This window comes from Scaptodrosophila lebanonensis, unplaced genomic scaffold, assembly GCF_003285725.1.
Source record: "Scaptodrosophila lebanonensis strain 11010-0011.00,11010-0021.00 unplaced genomic scaffold, SlebRS2 tig00001410-arrow-pilon, whole genome shotgun sequence".
In the NCBI taxonomy this organism is placed as follows: Eukaryota; Metazoa; Arthropoda; class Insecta; order Diptera; family Drosophilidae; genus Scaptodrosophila; species Scaptodrosophila lebanonensis.
Window position 1 is genome coordinate 7,052,101 of NW_022060738.1, and position 16,171 is coordinate 7,068,271.

The following is a 16,171-nucleotide window of genomic DNA, read 5'->3' on the forward strand; positions in this document are numbered from 1 at the left end:
ATGCGATACTTCTGTACCTGCTCATTGGTGCCTCTCCCCGGCCCTGCCTCCGTTTGTCGCTGCCACTCGGCAGCTACAAATTATGTGTTAACACGATCAAGAGCATAAGCAGCGGCTCACTTGGCGACACGCCTCTCGCTCTCAAGATGTGGACGTTTTTTCTCGCGAATGGGAAGTATGGAAAAAATGTATTCCAACTTATTTTAAAATACTGAACTCGTGAAATTTGTTTTAAAAAGTTACTATAAATGGATTTATTTGTTATATGGTGTCGCCTTTGTGGACGTTTTTTCTCGCGAATGGGAAGTATGGAAAAAATGTATTCCAACATATTTTTAAATACTGAACTTGAGAAATTTATTTTAAAAAGTTACTATAAATGGAGATATTCGGGCATTTTATTATTTCTTTATTTACTTGTATATGGTGTCGCCTTTGTGGGCGTTTTTTCTCGCGAATGGGAAGTATGGAAAAAATGTGTTCCAACTTATTTTAAAATACTGAACTTGAGAAATTTATTTTAAAAAGTTACTATAAATGGAAATATTCGGGCATTTTATTATTTCTTTATTTACTTGTATATGGTGTCGCCTTTGTGGGCGTTTTTTCTCGCGAATGGGAAGTATGGAAAAAATGTATTCCAACATATTTTTAAATACTGAACTTGAGAAATTTATTTTAAAAAGTTACTATAAATGTAAAAAATGTGTAAATGGAAAAAATGTGTTCCAACTTATTTTTAAATACTGAACTTGCGAAATTTATTTTAAAAAGTTACTATAAATGGATATATTCGGGCATTTTTTTATTTCTTTATTTACTTGTATATGGTGTCGCCTTTGTGGGCGTTTTTTCTCGCGAATGGGAAGTATGGAAAAAATGTGTTCCAACTTATTTTAAAATACTGAACTTGAGAAATTTATTTTAAAAAGTTACTATAAATGGAAATATTCGGGCATTTTATTATTTCTTTATTTACTTGTATATGGTGTCGCCTTTGTGGGCGTTTTTCTCGCGAATGGGAAGTATGGAAAAAATGTGTTCCAACTTATTTTAAAATACTGAACTTGAGAAATTTATTTTAAAAAGTTACTATAAATGGAAATATTCGGGCATTTTATTATTTCTTTATTTACTTGTATATGGTGTCGCCTTTGTGGGCGTTTTTTCTCGCGAATGGGAAGTATGGAAAAAATGTATTCCAACATATTTTTAAATACTGAACTTGAGAAATTTATTTTAAAAAGTTACTATAAATGTAAAAAATGTGTAAATGGAAAAAATGTGTTCCAACTTATTTTTAAATACTGAACTTGCGAAATTTATTTTAAAAAGTTACTATAAATGGATATATTCGGGCATTTTTTTATTTCTTTATTTACTTGTATATGGTGTCGCCTTTGTGGGCGTTTTTTCTCGCGAATGGGAAGTATGGAAAAAATGTGTTCCAACTTATTTTAAAATACTGAACTTGAGAAATTTATTTTAAAAAGTTACTATAAATGGAAATATTCGGGCATTTTATTATTTCTTTATTTACTTGTATATGGTGTCGCCTTTGTGGGCGTTTTTCTCGCGAATGGGAAGTATGGAAAAAATGTATTCCAACATATTTTTAAATACTGAACTTGAGAAATGTATTTTAAAAAGTTACTATAAATGGAGATATTCGGGCATTTTATTATTTCTTTATTTACTTGTATATGGTGTCGCCTTGTGGGCGTTTTTTCTCGCGAATGGGAAGTATACATTAGCTTGAAGGAAAATGTATTCCAATTTTTTTGAAAATATTGAAATGAAAAAATTTACTTTAAAAGGTTGTTCGATGTGGAGGTATTCGGGCATTTTATTAATTTTGTATTTGTTTATTATATGGTGTCTCCTGTTCCAAGAAAAAATCACGCCAGTTTTTCTTATAGCACAACCGTACAGCATACTTATAGTGCCTAGCAGACCTACGGACACTATCTTAAAAGACACTTTAAAAAAATCACAATTTTCTATTCCAACTATCTTAAATGAAAACAAAAGGAGCCAAAGGTTTTAAAGCTGAAGAAAAATTTGAAGCCAACATTTAAGGCATTTCTTTGCATATTTGGATCTGCACTTGAGCCTACTCCACTACAATTTCTTGATAATTATAATGAAATAATTCACAATTGCTTTTAATGACTGCGATTAAATCTAATTTCCCAGTTTGCCGATCAATAGAAAATGAAGCATTGATCGAAATTGCATTTAAATTGTTTATTGCTTCATTTACAACGGCCTTGAGAAATGCTCTGACATCTATGTGTTACAAGTCCATTAACCGGCGCCCCCGGCCCAATTGGCAATTGCATTAAAGCTGGCACTTCATACAGCATGATATAGAGACCTGGATATACCCTTGAGAGGAGCAGCTGCAGGTTGCCGCCTTACATACAAATTTGGTGCTTTTAAGCAATTAAGTGAAACACCAATGGGCCATGGCTTCGGGTCCCTGGCCGAGCGCGTGCAGCCTCTTAACTTTATTCCGAGAAAACGTTTTGTAGTTGTTGGCCGCCTCTTACTTTCTTGGAGAAATTAACTTTTTTAGACGGCACGAACGTCTTGGCGTCTCGTCGAGGTGTTGACTGGAGGTACCGGCTTAATTAAATTTACAGACATAGGCGAACTCGAACTCGAAGGCGGAGACGAAGACGAAGACGAAGAAGAACACGAAGACGAAGACAGCGGCGGTCCCAGAGGACGGCAAAAATATTTTGCGTGCGTAAAACAAATTCCTTGTCTCTGAATTGCTTTTCGGCATGGCGTTTTCAGCTTTCAGAAAATGACTGCCATTAGTGATTCGACTTGGCCTGGCCCGACAGCAGCATTTAAGCCCGTGTAAGCACTTCTACTGTGGCTAACTTGCGGCTCTGCCAATTGTTGATTGTGATGCGTTCTGCATTTTACTTTCAGCCAAACGATTAAGTAATTTTCTGCGATTTCTGTTCGTTCTAGTCGTGGGCTTTTCGACTACGGCCTTTTGTTCTGTTTTGTGTTGCGTTTTGCATGCAATGCAAAAAAAAAAAAACAGAAAAAAAACATAAATAGAATGCTTTGTTGCCAAAAGTTTGTAAGGTTTCCAAGCAGTGTGGAGTATTGGCCCGAAGAAGCTTTAGAAATTACTTTAGTTAACAAGAAATGTTGCTGAACAAAGGCGAGCATGAAATAAATATGCGAGTACAATGCCATTCAGTCCAAAACTTGCAACAGACGCCGAGGCGCGTGCAACAACTGCTACAGCCAATACGAGTAGTCGTTGGCATATTGCCCAAATAGCAGCAGAAGCAGCAACAACAAGGGGGGGAGTTACATGCTACATGCTACATGAGTCTGTCGGCAACTGTCTGACAAAACGGCCGTCAATATAGAGCCGCCGCCACCTTCCGTTGTTGCCAGCCGCACTTCCGCCGGCAGCGTCGCAGCTAGTGTCAGAAGCAGCGCCGTTGTTGCAAAAAGTGCAATGTACTTAAATTGAATTTGAAAAAAAGAATGAAGGAATGAAAGAATGAACCAACAAGCAGCCGGCAGAAAGGCAAAAAGTAGAACACAACATCCTATTGAATTACGATTAAAGAAAGGGTGTGAGGGGCAGCCCCAATATTAGCAGCAACAGCAACAGCAGCAGCAGCCGCTCGAATCGATGCAGCACGAGTTGAGGGCGGGTTGTTGCAAGTATGTACGAGTACACTGACCATTCCACGTACGTGTAAAAGGCCATTCAACTTGTCAAATGCCGCCAGTTGCAACAGAAACCACCAAACAATAGCAACAACAGACTCTTAAGCTAGGGATTTGGCAGGCGAATAACATCGGCAAGGGCATAGGCCTCTCCACGGGCTCGTTGTCATCCCTCCCACCAGCTGGGGCATCAGGAAAGTAGCATCAAGGTTAAATATTTCCTTTTTTACATTTGCATTTTGCATGCATTTATGCAACCTCTTTGTACACATTTAATGGTTATTTGCATTTGTTGTGTTTTCCCATTTGTTATTACCATGTTCTGTTTGCTTTAAGCGCGCATGTGTGTGTGTTTGTGTGTGTGTGTGTGTGTGTGAGTGAGTGTAAGTGTTGAAAAGTATGCTGCATTTTAATTGGCAAACGCGCTTAATCCCCAAAGCCTTGCAGCGAACAAATTAAATTGAAATCGAAATAGGGTGAAAATTAATTGGAAAGTCTTTCATTTGTGCTGCTAAATCAACAGTGGAAAGTACAGAAGGAAAGAAATCAAAGGGAATGCGAGTGCAGCTAAGTAAATAAGCGGGCAAGTTTAGGGCCAAATTAAAATGTTAGTAATGTGGACATTAATAGTGGGGAAAACTGCTATACTATATGGACGAAACCCATATAAGCAATATAAGCATATACTATACTATACAGTACTGTACCACAGAAATAAGGAGAGGCGAGTGTAGATTTTAGAATGGATGAATGTGTTCGGTTAAATGCGCAACTCCAACAAAACTGTAAGAGATCGTACGAGCAGAAATAAGGCAGAAGCAGAGATATAAGACATCACAATACTATCAAGGAAATAAAAAAGCCGTCGGTTGTAATGGTAAGTAAAATTCAAAAATTCTTTTTTTGTGGACAGAGAAAAGCAGTATTTAACTTATTTGTTTCTATTGTAAGTAATTTATGGAACATAATAAGTTTATAATAGAAGAGTTCCTTAATGCTTCTGTTTTGGTCTTAAGCTTCTGTGATTTATTGTAAGCCGGATCGTCTGACTGTCTGAATGCAAGGATCTTAAAAAGTATAACAGGTAGAGCAACTAAAAATCGCATGCCGATTCTCCTATGTCTGGGAAAGTCCACGATCATGATTTTCGGAGTGCTTTTCAAATTTCGAAATCTGGGACAACAACTATTGTTGTAATTTACGCGTATGTAGGTAGAGTTACTCTAGAACTATGTTCGTTTTAGTATGATATAATTAAAAAAGTTACAAGACCATTTCCTGATTATAGTAAAATATGTAGTATAAATAATATTAACTCCCGCCAGTTTCTCTCTCATTATATTATTTGGATTTATTCAAAATTCTTGTTGACTAATCATTTCGCACTGTCCTAAACAATTCATTTCCAGAGTGCTTTTTTGCACTCACTCCCGCCGTGCGTTCCTCAAACTACAAGTATTATGCAAAGTCACGTCATTGCTAGGTGTTGTTCTTCTTGCTCTGAATGAATTCATTTATGTAATATTTTTGTACAGACTACTCGTATAGCTTATATTTCTGGCATGCTACCCTATGATTTCATTTTTTTTTTTGCCTTTACCAATACGTCACAAGTACTGTATTGTCGCACTCAGTCGCAATTTGTCGTCATTGCCAGTGTCTGCCGCAGCTCTGGGCGTCCCACTCTTTCTGCGTGGGCTTCCTCCTCTGGCTGCTTTGTGCAATAAAAAGGATGAAATGCACGAGCACACACAAATATCGCACATGCTACGTGAACAGCTAGGGAGGCTGTTCCGGGGCACACACACATACACACACACACACACACACACACACACACACACACACATACACACACACAAACAGCTCTAATACAACCGCAGTGTGTCGGCAAAGAGGGCAATCACCCGTCGCCGTCATCGTCACCCGACAGAGTGTTTCTTTCAGGCCCACCACACTTTTTCCACCGTCCTGCTATCTGGCTTTCCTTTCCATCTATTTCTCTTTCTCTCTATCTCTCCCTCTTTCCCTCTTTGTGTGCCATGATTTTTGCTTGGGGTTGCAATTTCTATTGATTTTCATCGCCGCATTGTCGTTGTTGTTGTTGTTTTTGACGCTGATGGTGCAGTGTCGGTTATAACAATATTTTTTTTCTTTTTGAATTCCTTGTTTTTTTGGCGCAGTGTTAGAAAAATCTCTTTCCCACTTGTTTTTGCCTCTATGGGCTTTGTCTTTTTCAAGCTCGCTGCCAGTTGAAGTTTGAGGATGCTTTTTGAAAACTCCACTACAGTTCCCAAGTAAGTAGCTGCCACAAACTCTACCTAATGACTATGACGATGACGATTACGACCCGCATTTTCAGCATCTGACATGACTGCAGTGCAAGACAATTTGTTACAAGTGGCACTTGCGAAAATAAACCGGGCCTCGCAGTGTAGAGACTCGATGCACATTCCCCACATCTCATTTGACACAATATGCAGATTAGCTGCTAATGCTGCACCAGCTGCCCGACTCGTACTTGAGTTTGATTGATTGTGGAGTGCCCCGCACACTCTCCGGGCCCCTGACCACCAGCAGCAATCCCATCGTCGAACAGAAGCTCTCGCCTCAAACGAATTTTTGTAAACGGAGTAATTTTGAAGCAGTTTTCAGTATTATTTTTTTAGTTTTAAAATCTTGTTGGTCCAGCAGCCACGCATTTGCGGGTGCCCCTTTGGCTTGGACCGTAAACAGCAGCATAGGGGATTGAGGGGGAAGTGGAGACTCCACTGTTGCGTTGCATTTAATTGCTGTGGCAGCTAATAAATTTTAATTGTCGTCAATTAGTAACGGAATGTAGCGCATAATGCTTGCGGAAAATTGGAAAAAAAGAGTGCGGGTGGTTGCCCAGTTGGAGGCTGTGCCAAAGGCCTTCATTTGCATTTGTGTGATGGAACGGAAGCTGCGAAAGCTGATGGCAAGCATCGCTTCGTTTTAAGCATAGCATGCAAATTAAAATTGTATTCAGTATCATACCAAACAAAGGCTGAATATATTTCAAAAGAAATTCACAAAATGCCACAAAAGTCCCAAGAACATCTCGTGCACGGCTACTGGCAACTTAACCACACATGCTGCTCACATGTGTGTGCGCCGATTTCTTCGTCAGAAATTCATTCATGAATGCGTTCAGTTCATTTCACTTCGCTGGACAAACAATGTGACGGCTTAAAGAAACCACAGAGCAGGCAAAGGCCGCTCTGCCAGTTCTGCCTGTGCTCGGCCATAAGACCGCGAAACGGACAGGCGCCGAGTCAGGCAACAACCGATATATTGGCGTTAAATATGGCACAAACCACCCATGGAATTTCAGACTTAAGCGCTCTGCTGCGGTGGTTGATAAGGGACTGAAATAAAATTAACTGAAAATAAATGCAAAATATGTTCAAGAAATGAAACACAGTATCAATTGTTCGAATTTCTTTTAAAGGAGAACTGAAAGCTATCGTTTACATTACACTTTGCAGGCTAAGCTGAGATTCGGATCTTTACGCACTGCTTCTTCTTCTTCCTTTAAATTTACATTCTCGTAAAAATATTAATTAATAATTAATTAATCATTCTTTTTGCATCCCTATACGTAGAACTATACTTTGCATGAATCTTCCCAAGTATTGTGTTTGTATTTTAAGGATCCATTTACATTATTTGAAAACCAACTGGCCAGGCCCAATCTCAATGCCCAGCCAAACAAAGCGGCAACCAGCTGATCTCCCAACAACTTAAATATTTAAATAATTGTTGCCGATATGTTGAAATGCATTTGTAAAGGACGCACCATTTGTCGTTCCAATTCTAACTCACAGCCAAAAACAAAGGAAAAGAGAAAAAATTGGTTGTCCTGTGCATTAGCGGCAGTTGTTGGGAATATAATAATATAATTTCATGGTCGATTCCAACTTTTTCCTGAAGTAAGATGTTAAGAAAAGCTGTAAGAATTCTCTCGAATGAACTATCATTACGGATTTCCACTGTTTTACATGCTCATGTTCTAGCCACACACGAACGAATGTAGAGTACGTGCGAGCCTGAATTAATTTTCTGGCACAATATTGTTGTTTACGAATTCCGTTTGCAAATGCAGATGGGGCCTGGACAAACAAAAGTAAATTACAATATCATTTCTAGCACAACGAATGCGCCAAACGTGCGACGACAGACACCAAAGACGAGCCAAAGATCAGGCCATAGGCAGAGGCATAGAGAAAGGCTGAGGTGGAGCTGGAGCTGGAGCTGAAGCTGAAGCAGGAGCTGGGTTAGGGTTCAAACAAATTGCCATGGCCGGCTGACTTGTCGCTTGAGTGGAAAATTGTATGTGAATTCGTCGAGTGGCAGCAATTTAAAGATGCAATCGAGAGAAATAAGCAAAAAATTTAATAAAGGCAATTTCATGGAAGAGACGACGCGCCGGGCCATAAAACACTGTGGGGGCCAGCCAGTCCAAAACGACAGCAGAAACGCCACTTCCCTATTCAAGTGAGAATGTTTTCAGGGCACACAATAGTCTTTGATTGTTCGAGGAAAAGAAAAAGTGAGATGAAAATTATATCTAGAAAGGGAAGAAAGGTTTTTGCTTTGTTTTGATAATACAAGTACGAACACACTCGTATATTGAGTTTGCATAACGGCAGTTTTTTCTCAGTTCTGGTGACCGCAAATCTGAAATCGCAGACCAAATTCCAAACCCAATCAATACTTTTTAAGCAACTCAATATTTCACGTGTTTTTATTTTGTGCGGCTGAATGAGTTTTTTTTTGTTGCAACAAACCTGCAAATAGCCGCAGTAAGTCAAATACGAGGCCAGCGAGCTTTATTATGTGGCGTGCTCGCTAACCGCGACAGGAGAGACCACAACAACTCCAGACCACAGCGGCTTGCAGTAACACTTTAAATGCCTAAAGACTAAAAACAACACCAACAACCACAAAGGCAAGGTCCAGCGTCTTCTACTTTTGACCGAAAGGTAGACAAAACAATGCAGCGCACCACGCCGATAAGTCAATTATATTGACTTGGCTTGGCCGGCCGGTAACTAAAAAAGAACGGCCACAGCAAAAGCAACAGCTTGAGACATATAGATCCATATACATACTGTCGAGTATGTATGACGTCCAGTGACTGAGGTGGCAAGCTCTTCTTGCTGCCAGAAGTTCCCACAGTTGCGTTGACTCAGCGACGGCATCTGCCTGCACCGCCCCGGACCAAAGCGATAACATCGATGGGCTGTCAAAGCCCAAAAAATATGTGTATGTATAGGAAGGCACAGTGGGTAAATAACTTGATATTCTTTTCATTAAGAAAGGAATTTGGCAAAATAAAACAAAACAAAACTTGCCCACGTAATTTGGATTTGGATTTGCATTGGATTACAATGAGAAATGGTATACCTTCACACTTTTTAGTGAATAGTATGAAAAGCTTATCAACCCATATTCTAATAGGCCCTCCAACTGGAGCTATGTATATTCTGATGTGAGTTAGCCGAGTAATTCTGAATCATCCCAAAATATTCGAAAAGGCTATAAAGTTCTTTATCATTGCTATATAGTACTGACTAAGAGGAGCTCTAAGTCTAAGTATATTCTGATAGGAATTAGCCAAATAATTCTTAAACATTCTAAAATATTGGAAAAAACTATAAACTTCTTCATAATTTCCATATACGAGTAGTACCCTCTAAGAGAAGCTAAATCACTCAATGCCAGCCATATCAGTACCAAACCATTTATAATGTCGCTTAGTTGTCCAACAACATAAAAGCTATATTTATATACATATATTCTGATGAGAGTTAGCCGAATAATTCTAATACATTCCAAACTATTCAAAAACCCTCTAAAGTTCTTTATCATTGTATTATGGTATGGTATATATTTGATAGCGTTCTAACCACTGTGCACTGGCATGGTCAGATCCACAATGCTCAATTTGCTGTTGTCCCTAGTCGGAGCTTTATTATTTTCAGACTGGCACGTAGATTTATATATTTTTTCGTTTGAAGCATCTTCGAACGCTTTGGGCATCACCTTTTTTGTGAACTGACTGTAGACGCAATTTGCTGATTACATTATTGCTGGCAAATTGCTAGATGATTATGATTGTTGCTGTTGTTTTTGCTGTTATTATTGACTGCCAAATTATAGTTATTAGTTTTGAAGTTTTTCAATAAAATGAAAATGTTGATAAGCAATTTACGCCTAATAATACGAACAAATGCATGTATAAAATAAATAGGCAGGTCTTTGTTTTTGCTCAAAGTCCAAAAATTGTATCTGAGGCCAGCCATTAGAGTCCAATTTAAATAAGTTGCGAATCAGCAAAGCTATTAAACTTAAACGCTCTCTGTCCCACATGGCCAAATGCGATGCAAGTGAGACGTCGCAATAAAGCAAACACGAAAGCAAACAATAGAAACCGGCAAGAAATGGCATGCAAAGGAGAAGCCAAAAACGAACACAAGCACAATGGAAACAAGAACGGAAGACAAGTGCCACGTTTAGTACATGGGAGGGGGTTCGGAGAGGGATTCGGAGCGAGCGCGAGCGCGAGCGCGAGCACAGACTGAGACTGCAGCGAAGAGAAGAGAGCTCGCTCCCAGCCAAGTTCTGCAAAAGCCAAGAGCCAACACGAGTTTCGCGACCAAGCTGAGCTGCGCAGAGCGCACAAGTCACAAGTCATCCCCCGACAAATAGCCGTACTCGTAAGTAGTAAAAAGGTTTGCAGACAGTGCTGCCAAATGCTTTGCAGAAAACATAGTACGAGTACTACGAGAGTTTTTCTACCGCTGATAAGCAGTCGGTGCTTTGTGTTGCCTGCTTGGTAATGACGGGGCAGATGGGGGGAGATGGGGAGGGGTGAGCAGTGCTGAGGAGGGCTGAGGAGAGCGAGGCAGTGGATGGATGGGTGGAGTGGGTGGGTGGGGCTTCATAATTCTAGTGCCAGACTGGCAGTGCAGAGTCGGGATGTGTGGAGTCTAGCAGGCAGCAGCAGCACCAGCACCAGCACCAGCAGTAGGAATCGATCGATTTTTCATGCTGTGTGGGGAGCGCAAAAAAGACTGCTTTATACGCAAGGAGCCGTAGCCGGAGCAGGAGCAGGAGCAGCAGCAGGAACAGGAGCAGTAGCAGCCTCTCTATATGACTATGTGTACGGCGCGGCACAGCGTGTGTATGTATATGTCTAAGGTGTGTTAACCTCAAATGCGCTACACTAACACATACACACGCACAACTAAACACAGACACATACGCATACAGACAAAGGCGAACACATGCGAAGGAGGCAGGCGTAGAAATTGTTGTAGCATTTTTCGCATGCCAATTTGTAGCTTGAATTGATGTGTTTATGAATTGACCAAAGCATTTAATCCGATCCAAAAAAATCCCTACTCATTCAATGTCTAATCTATATTGCGTTGTTATTCCTTCACAGCCCACCTCGGCCTATTTTTACTTAAATTAATACACTTTGTTGCTTACTTTGTTTTGACTGCTCGTCCAGTGCCAACCAAAAAATTAAGGTGGCGAGCTACATACAGCTACTAATCCAAATTATTGATTTTCGTGAGTGCGTGTTTAATTTTTTGTTGTTTTTTTTTTTTTGTAATTTCGACTGCCACTTTCTGCGGTAAATTGAAAACGTTTCTTGTGGATTTTTGTTTAGTTTCGATTCAGAGCACAACACTTTGCACCACTTGGCCACTTGCCTTGCTGCGGCACATACACACGCATATACCTTTTTCTTTTCTATATGTATAATATTTTTGCTAGGACTTTGTCGTGTGACTTTGAATTGAAGGCTTTTGTGGACTGCCAAATAACCCGCTGGCTAGGTGATTGGGCTAAGATGTGTGGCAAATTATGAATTTATTTCGTAGGTTTTGTTAGAAAATTGCATTCGAAATTTATTAAACAAAATTTTCACTGTGCCCATTTAACACACACACACACGGACGCACAACGCACGGCACACACACACACATCGCGCACGAAACTCCATGTAGAATTTTTCACTGCTAGGCTTCTGCGCCTATATAAAACAGCCAGAGTAGTCCTGCTCTGTATATGCGAGTGTGTGAGTGTATATCCTTTGCTTTCACTCGCTGCGGCAGGCGGCACCGTTATGCTAACGCAGCTAGCAGTTCTTTCCGACGTCGACGTCCTGTCACGAGCAACTCAATCGAAACAATGAGCGCGATGTATATTGGAAAAGTCCTGAGATGCAATGAAAAACTGTCGAGCTCGCTGCTGGTTTCCACCACCAACAACAACTGAGCGAAGCACACAATGAGAATGAGAGAGTGGGAGAGTGCGCGAGAGGCAAGTGTCTGCAACATTGTGTGAACCGTTAGAGTTGCAATTGGAATTCTGAGTGGTTAACGCGCTCTGAGAGCCTGACTGAGAAAATGGAAATGGAAAATGTTGTGCAAATTCTTCACATGTGTTTGCCAGCGTTCAACTGTGGGTGTGTATGTTTGCATATCCTTATAGGCGCACATCCTGTTCTTTGGTACGTTTCATGGTAACCGCAGATGAAACTGACTTCCTACGTTTCGCTTATAGTGCTACCATTGCCGGCGCCAACTCGAATGCACGCTCTCAGTCCTGATGGCGCAGTTCTGCCGTCGCCGTGCCCGCCAGCTGCCCGCTTAACTTTATCTGTGCTCGTGTAATATCCTGTATTTTCATGAGTTTCCGCTACACTTTTGGCTGACTCCTAAAATTTACTTAGCATCCATGATTGCGTTCTTGGACGATTTCTATGTAACATGATTTGAGTTTATATCATGCTCGACAAGTCCAATTGAGAATGGTAGCATATCCTCTTTATGTTATTCCTTAAAGCGAAGAATTTTATTCTAACTACGGATATCGAATCGCTCAAAAGTGCAGCCGTTCATAAAATCACATTTGCTTGAGTGACGAGAACATTTAAAGTCATATTTGCATTTGACTGCACACAAAGTGCCTGAAATTTATTTGCCACAATATACTGTTATTTAATGTTGCACACACGCACACACACACACACAAACACGTGCTTTGGCACCGACATTTATGCACACAATAAACGTTCACATAAAGTTGGTAAATTTAGCATAAAATCAACGAAAGGTAAAGGACAGGAGCGCGCCAGCAGGCCCTTCGGCTTGCAGCAAGGAAGCACGCAAAATGCGCGCCATATGATGAAGTAATCACACACACACACACACTTAAACACACACAAACTAACTCACACCCGCTCAACAATGCGACCAAGAAAACAATGCCAAAAAGAAATATACTTATATATGTATGTATGTATATAATACAATATGTATAAGAGCTAAGAATCACGGCTGCGAAATGGGAGCACGTCAAGTGCGAAATGCACGGACGCACACACACACACACACACATACACACAGAACTGGCCGAAGAAGTCCGCGCAATCGGGAGTCTGCGACTACGAAACACCCCAAGAAACTCAAGCTACGTCTTGAGTTCCAATAAGAAACGAAAAACGCAAAACGCACCGCACACGACACCAGCAAACAGAATTCTGAGCTGGGGTGCAAGAATGTGGCCCGCCAGGAGCGGCGACGGAACATTTTGGAATTGGAACATGCAATATTGTTTGCAGACGATTCGTAAATGCATTGACTGCTGAATGTGAGAGGTGGAGGGCAGATGGGCAGATGGGTAGATAGGTGGGAGGATTTTTTTGCTGGGTCGGTGGGAATAGCGCGTGAAATAACTGTAATTAAGTGAGGCATGCGTTAATTTGGAAAGCGTTAAGCTGACCTGAACTGCGCTAAACAGAAGTGAAGGAAGCTTTAATTTCAAATTCAAAAGAGGGCAATTAATTAACCAAGAGCGGCTGACAGCAAACTTAAAACGGGAAAAGGGATAATGGTAATAATGATGCTGCTGATGATTCGGATGCGCCGACAAAAGCATATACGTGTATATGCGAAATGCTTGGCAAATTTATTAGTAACATTAGACGTATTCACCAGGTAATTTCGATATGTGATTAGCTTTAATGATTACTGATTTTACTTTTTGGTGAGTGCTGTAATTTGTGATTGCGATTTGAAAAAAGGAAGTTTCAATCGGAAACAGTGTGATTACTTCGATTGCGATTGCTACTTTCCTCCTTTTTTTTGTGAATTCAAGTTGTATTTGTGCCTGCGACCATGTTTTTTGTAGCCGAACAAGATTAAACAACAATGTTTGTACAAATGAGTACAATCCTAACAACTCGCCAGAGACTAAGTGCCAATCGGCTTTCAAAAATCATATATCGAAATTACCTCTGAGTGCGCCCCAAATGGGTCTTTCATATACGCCATTGACTCCAAAATACAAAAACCTTTCTGTAAAGTAGAATTGTCAATCAACACAAGATGTTTTTGAGTTGTAAGGAATATATACAAGTATTTTATTTTCCGTTTCGGTCAACTGTGAGATTATACTGTAGGATCTTAAAACAAAATAATGGCAAAAATAATATTCTGTTGATTTTATTTACATAGCTCCCTCTAAATTCTACAATTGTAGGCGTTTAAATAAAATTAGATTCTCAAATCAATACTCATTAATTAAGAAATTTAGATTATACCCCTGCATATCGAAAGATTGATAATAGATAAGACGCATATATTAAGAAAACAGCTGTGGAATAAAGTGTATATAAGATAAAAAGTATAAATACTGTACCATGGCAATAATGGCATTCAAAGCCAACGAATTTATTCGGTACCAGTAACGAAGCTACATAAATAGGTCATATTTAAAAGGAGGGATGCATGTAAGTATGTTATAATGTAAATATTTTTAAATTCTGTATTCTCATGCTTAGAACTTATTTGGGTTTCCCATAGCTCGTACTTTTGCATCTAATTTCTGAATATTTGTTGCTAATTGCCAAAATTAAAGACTTACACTTTTCAATATTCATTTTCTGTCCTCAACTTTTCAATATCCATACTTTTGCATACTTTTATTGATCAATGCAAGAATTCGCACAAAAGACCCTTCGGGGAAATTCTATCAAACTTTCAAGCGTTTTCCGCTATCAAAATTTCATATGCATTAGCGCCATCGCCATAACGTGCTTTTAAATAGCAACAAAGGGGGAAGCGCCTGGCCATCCACAACAAGCGCAACAACAACAACAACAATAGCAACAGCAAGAGCAAAGCACATTTTGTATTCATTGCGCGTTACAATATTTCGATATTTTCATTCTTATGGCCATAAAGGAAAACAAAAGGAGCGTGAACTGTCGAAAAATAACAAACTGTTTATTTACATTGCCGGGCGTCGAGATTCGTTGGTCGACCGGTCGCGATTTGATGTTTGTGCATTGATGGAATCTCAAGTCTTATATTGCGTATTGCGATTCTCTTTGGCATAATTCCGCTCATTAAAATTCCATTCCGAGATAGCCGCAAATCAGCATATAATTGCTTTTTGCTTCGCCGCCTCACATTTGAATGTGTGTGTGGATGTGTGGCATGTGCGTGATAAATATTGATTGCTGTCTCAACACCTTGTCGGCGTCTCAAGGTGATGTCAGTTGTCATAATTAAAAACAGAGTCCATGTACACTGCTGTCTGAGCAGTCGGCTTATGGAATATCCTGGCATATCCCCTATTTGTCTGCATCGCCACAAAAACGGAGGGCATTTCTTCATTTTTCTGTTTCCAGAACTCTCATTGCTTGGCATTTGTGCACACATTGCGGGCACATGTTTTGTTTATGGTTCATAGTTGTATGTGCATTATCTTTTTCCAATTTTAAAACTCTAAAACAAATCCAGCATATGGGCAGTCAGGCAGGCAGACAGGCAGACAGACAGACAGACAGGCAAGCGCGTTCGACTGCTGCACGCCCTCATAAAAGGTTCAATTTCGTTTTTCGTTTGTTTTAATAAATGGTTGACCTTTTGCTCTGCTCTGCTCTGCCGCAGACGCACGCGCAGACTCTCACATTACTTTTTATTATTTTGACTTTATCACGAGGCAAGCTTATCCATCACTTAATTCGAGCCCCTCGCAATTGCTGCGGCTGATCACAATGTGGGAACAGACATACATACTTACGACTATGTATGCATATACAGCATGCGAGAAATTGTGTGTAGTACGTACGCATGTCTATGGTTATGACATTATTGGCTGGCTGGCTGGCTCTGCTCGCTAATTCCAGACCAGCATCATTTGCGGTTGAGCATTGCTGCCCTTGATCATATAATTACGGGTTGCAGCGGTTTGTTTAAGTTTGGTCTGCAGTCTATTCAATCCTCTCTTCCTGGTTACCACTCTGCTGTTGCTGCCACATTGCGTAACAGCTGCTCCTTCTGTTTTGATGTTTCCTGCCTGCCACTTGCATTCCTTCTTGTTTCTTTGTTTTTTATTTAAATGCATTTTTATG

The 16,171-nt window shown here is 40.1% G+C and overlaps 1 protein-coding gene across 1 annotated transcript in view; it reads right to left on the reverse strand.

Moving 5' to 3' along the window:
• Nucleotides 1–11,309, reverse strand: part of LOC115630547 (neural-cadherin) — a 154,607-nt gene extending 143,298 nt beyond the window's left edge. The window contains exon 1 of the mRNA XM_030527156.1: nt 11,230–11,309. The gene's annotated coding sequence lies outside the window, so the exon portion shown is untranslated. The remainder of the gene's footprint in view (nt 1–11,229) is intronic.
• Nucleotides 11,310–16,171: the final 4,862 nt, after the last annotated feature.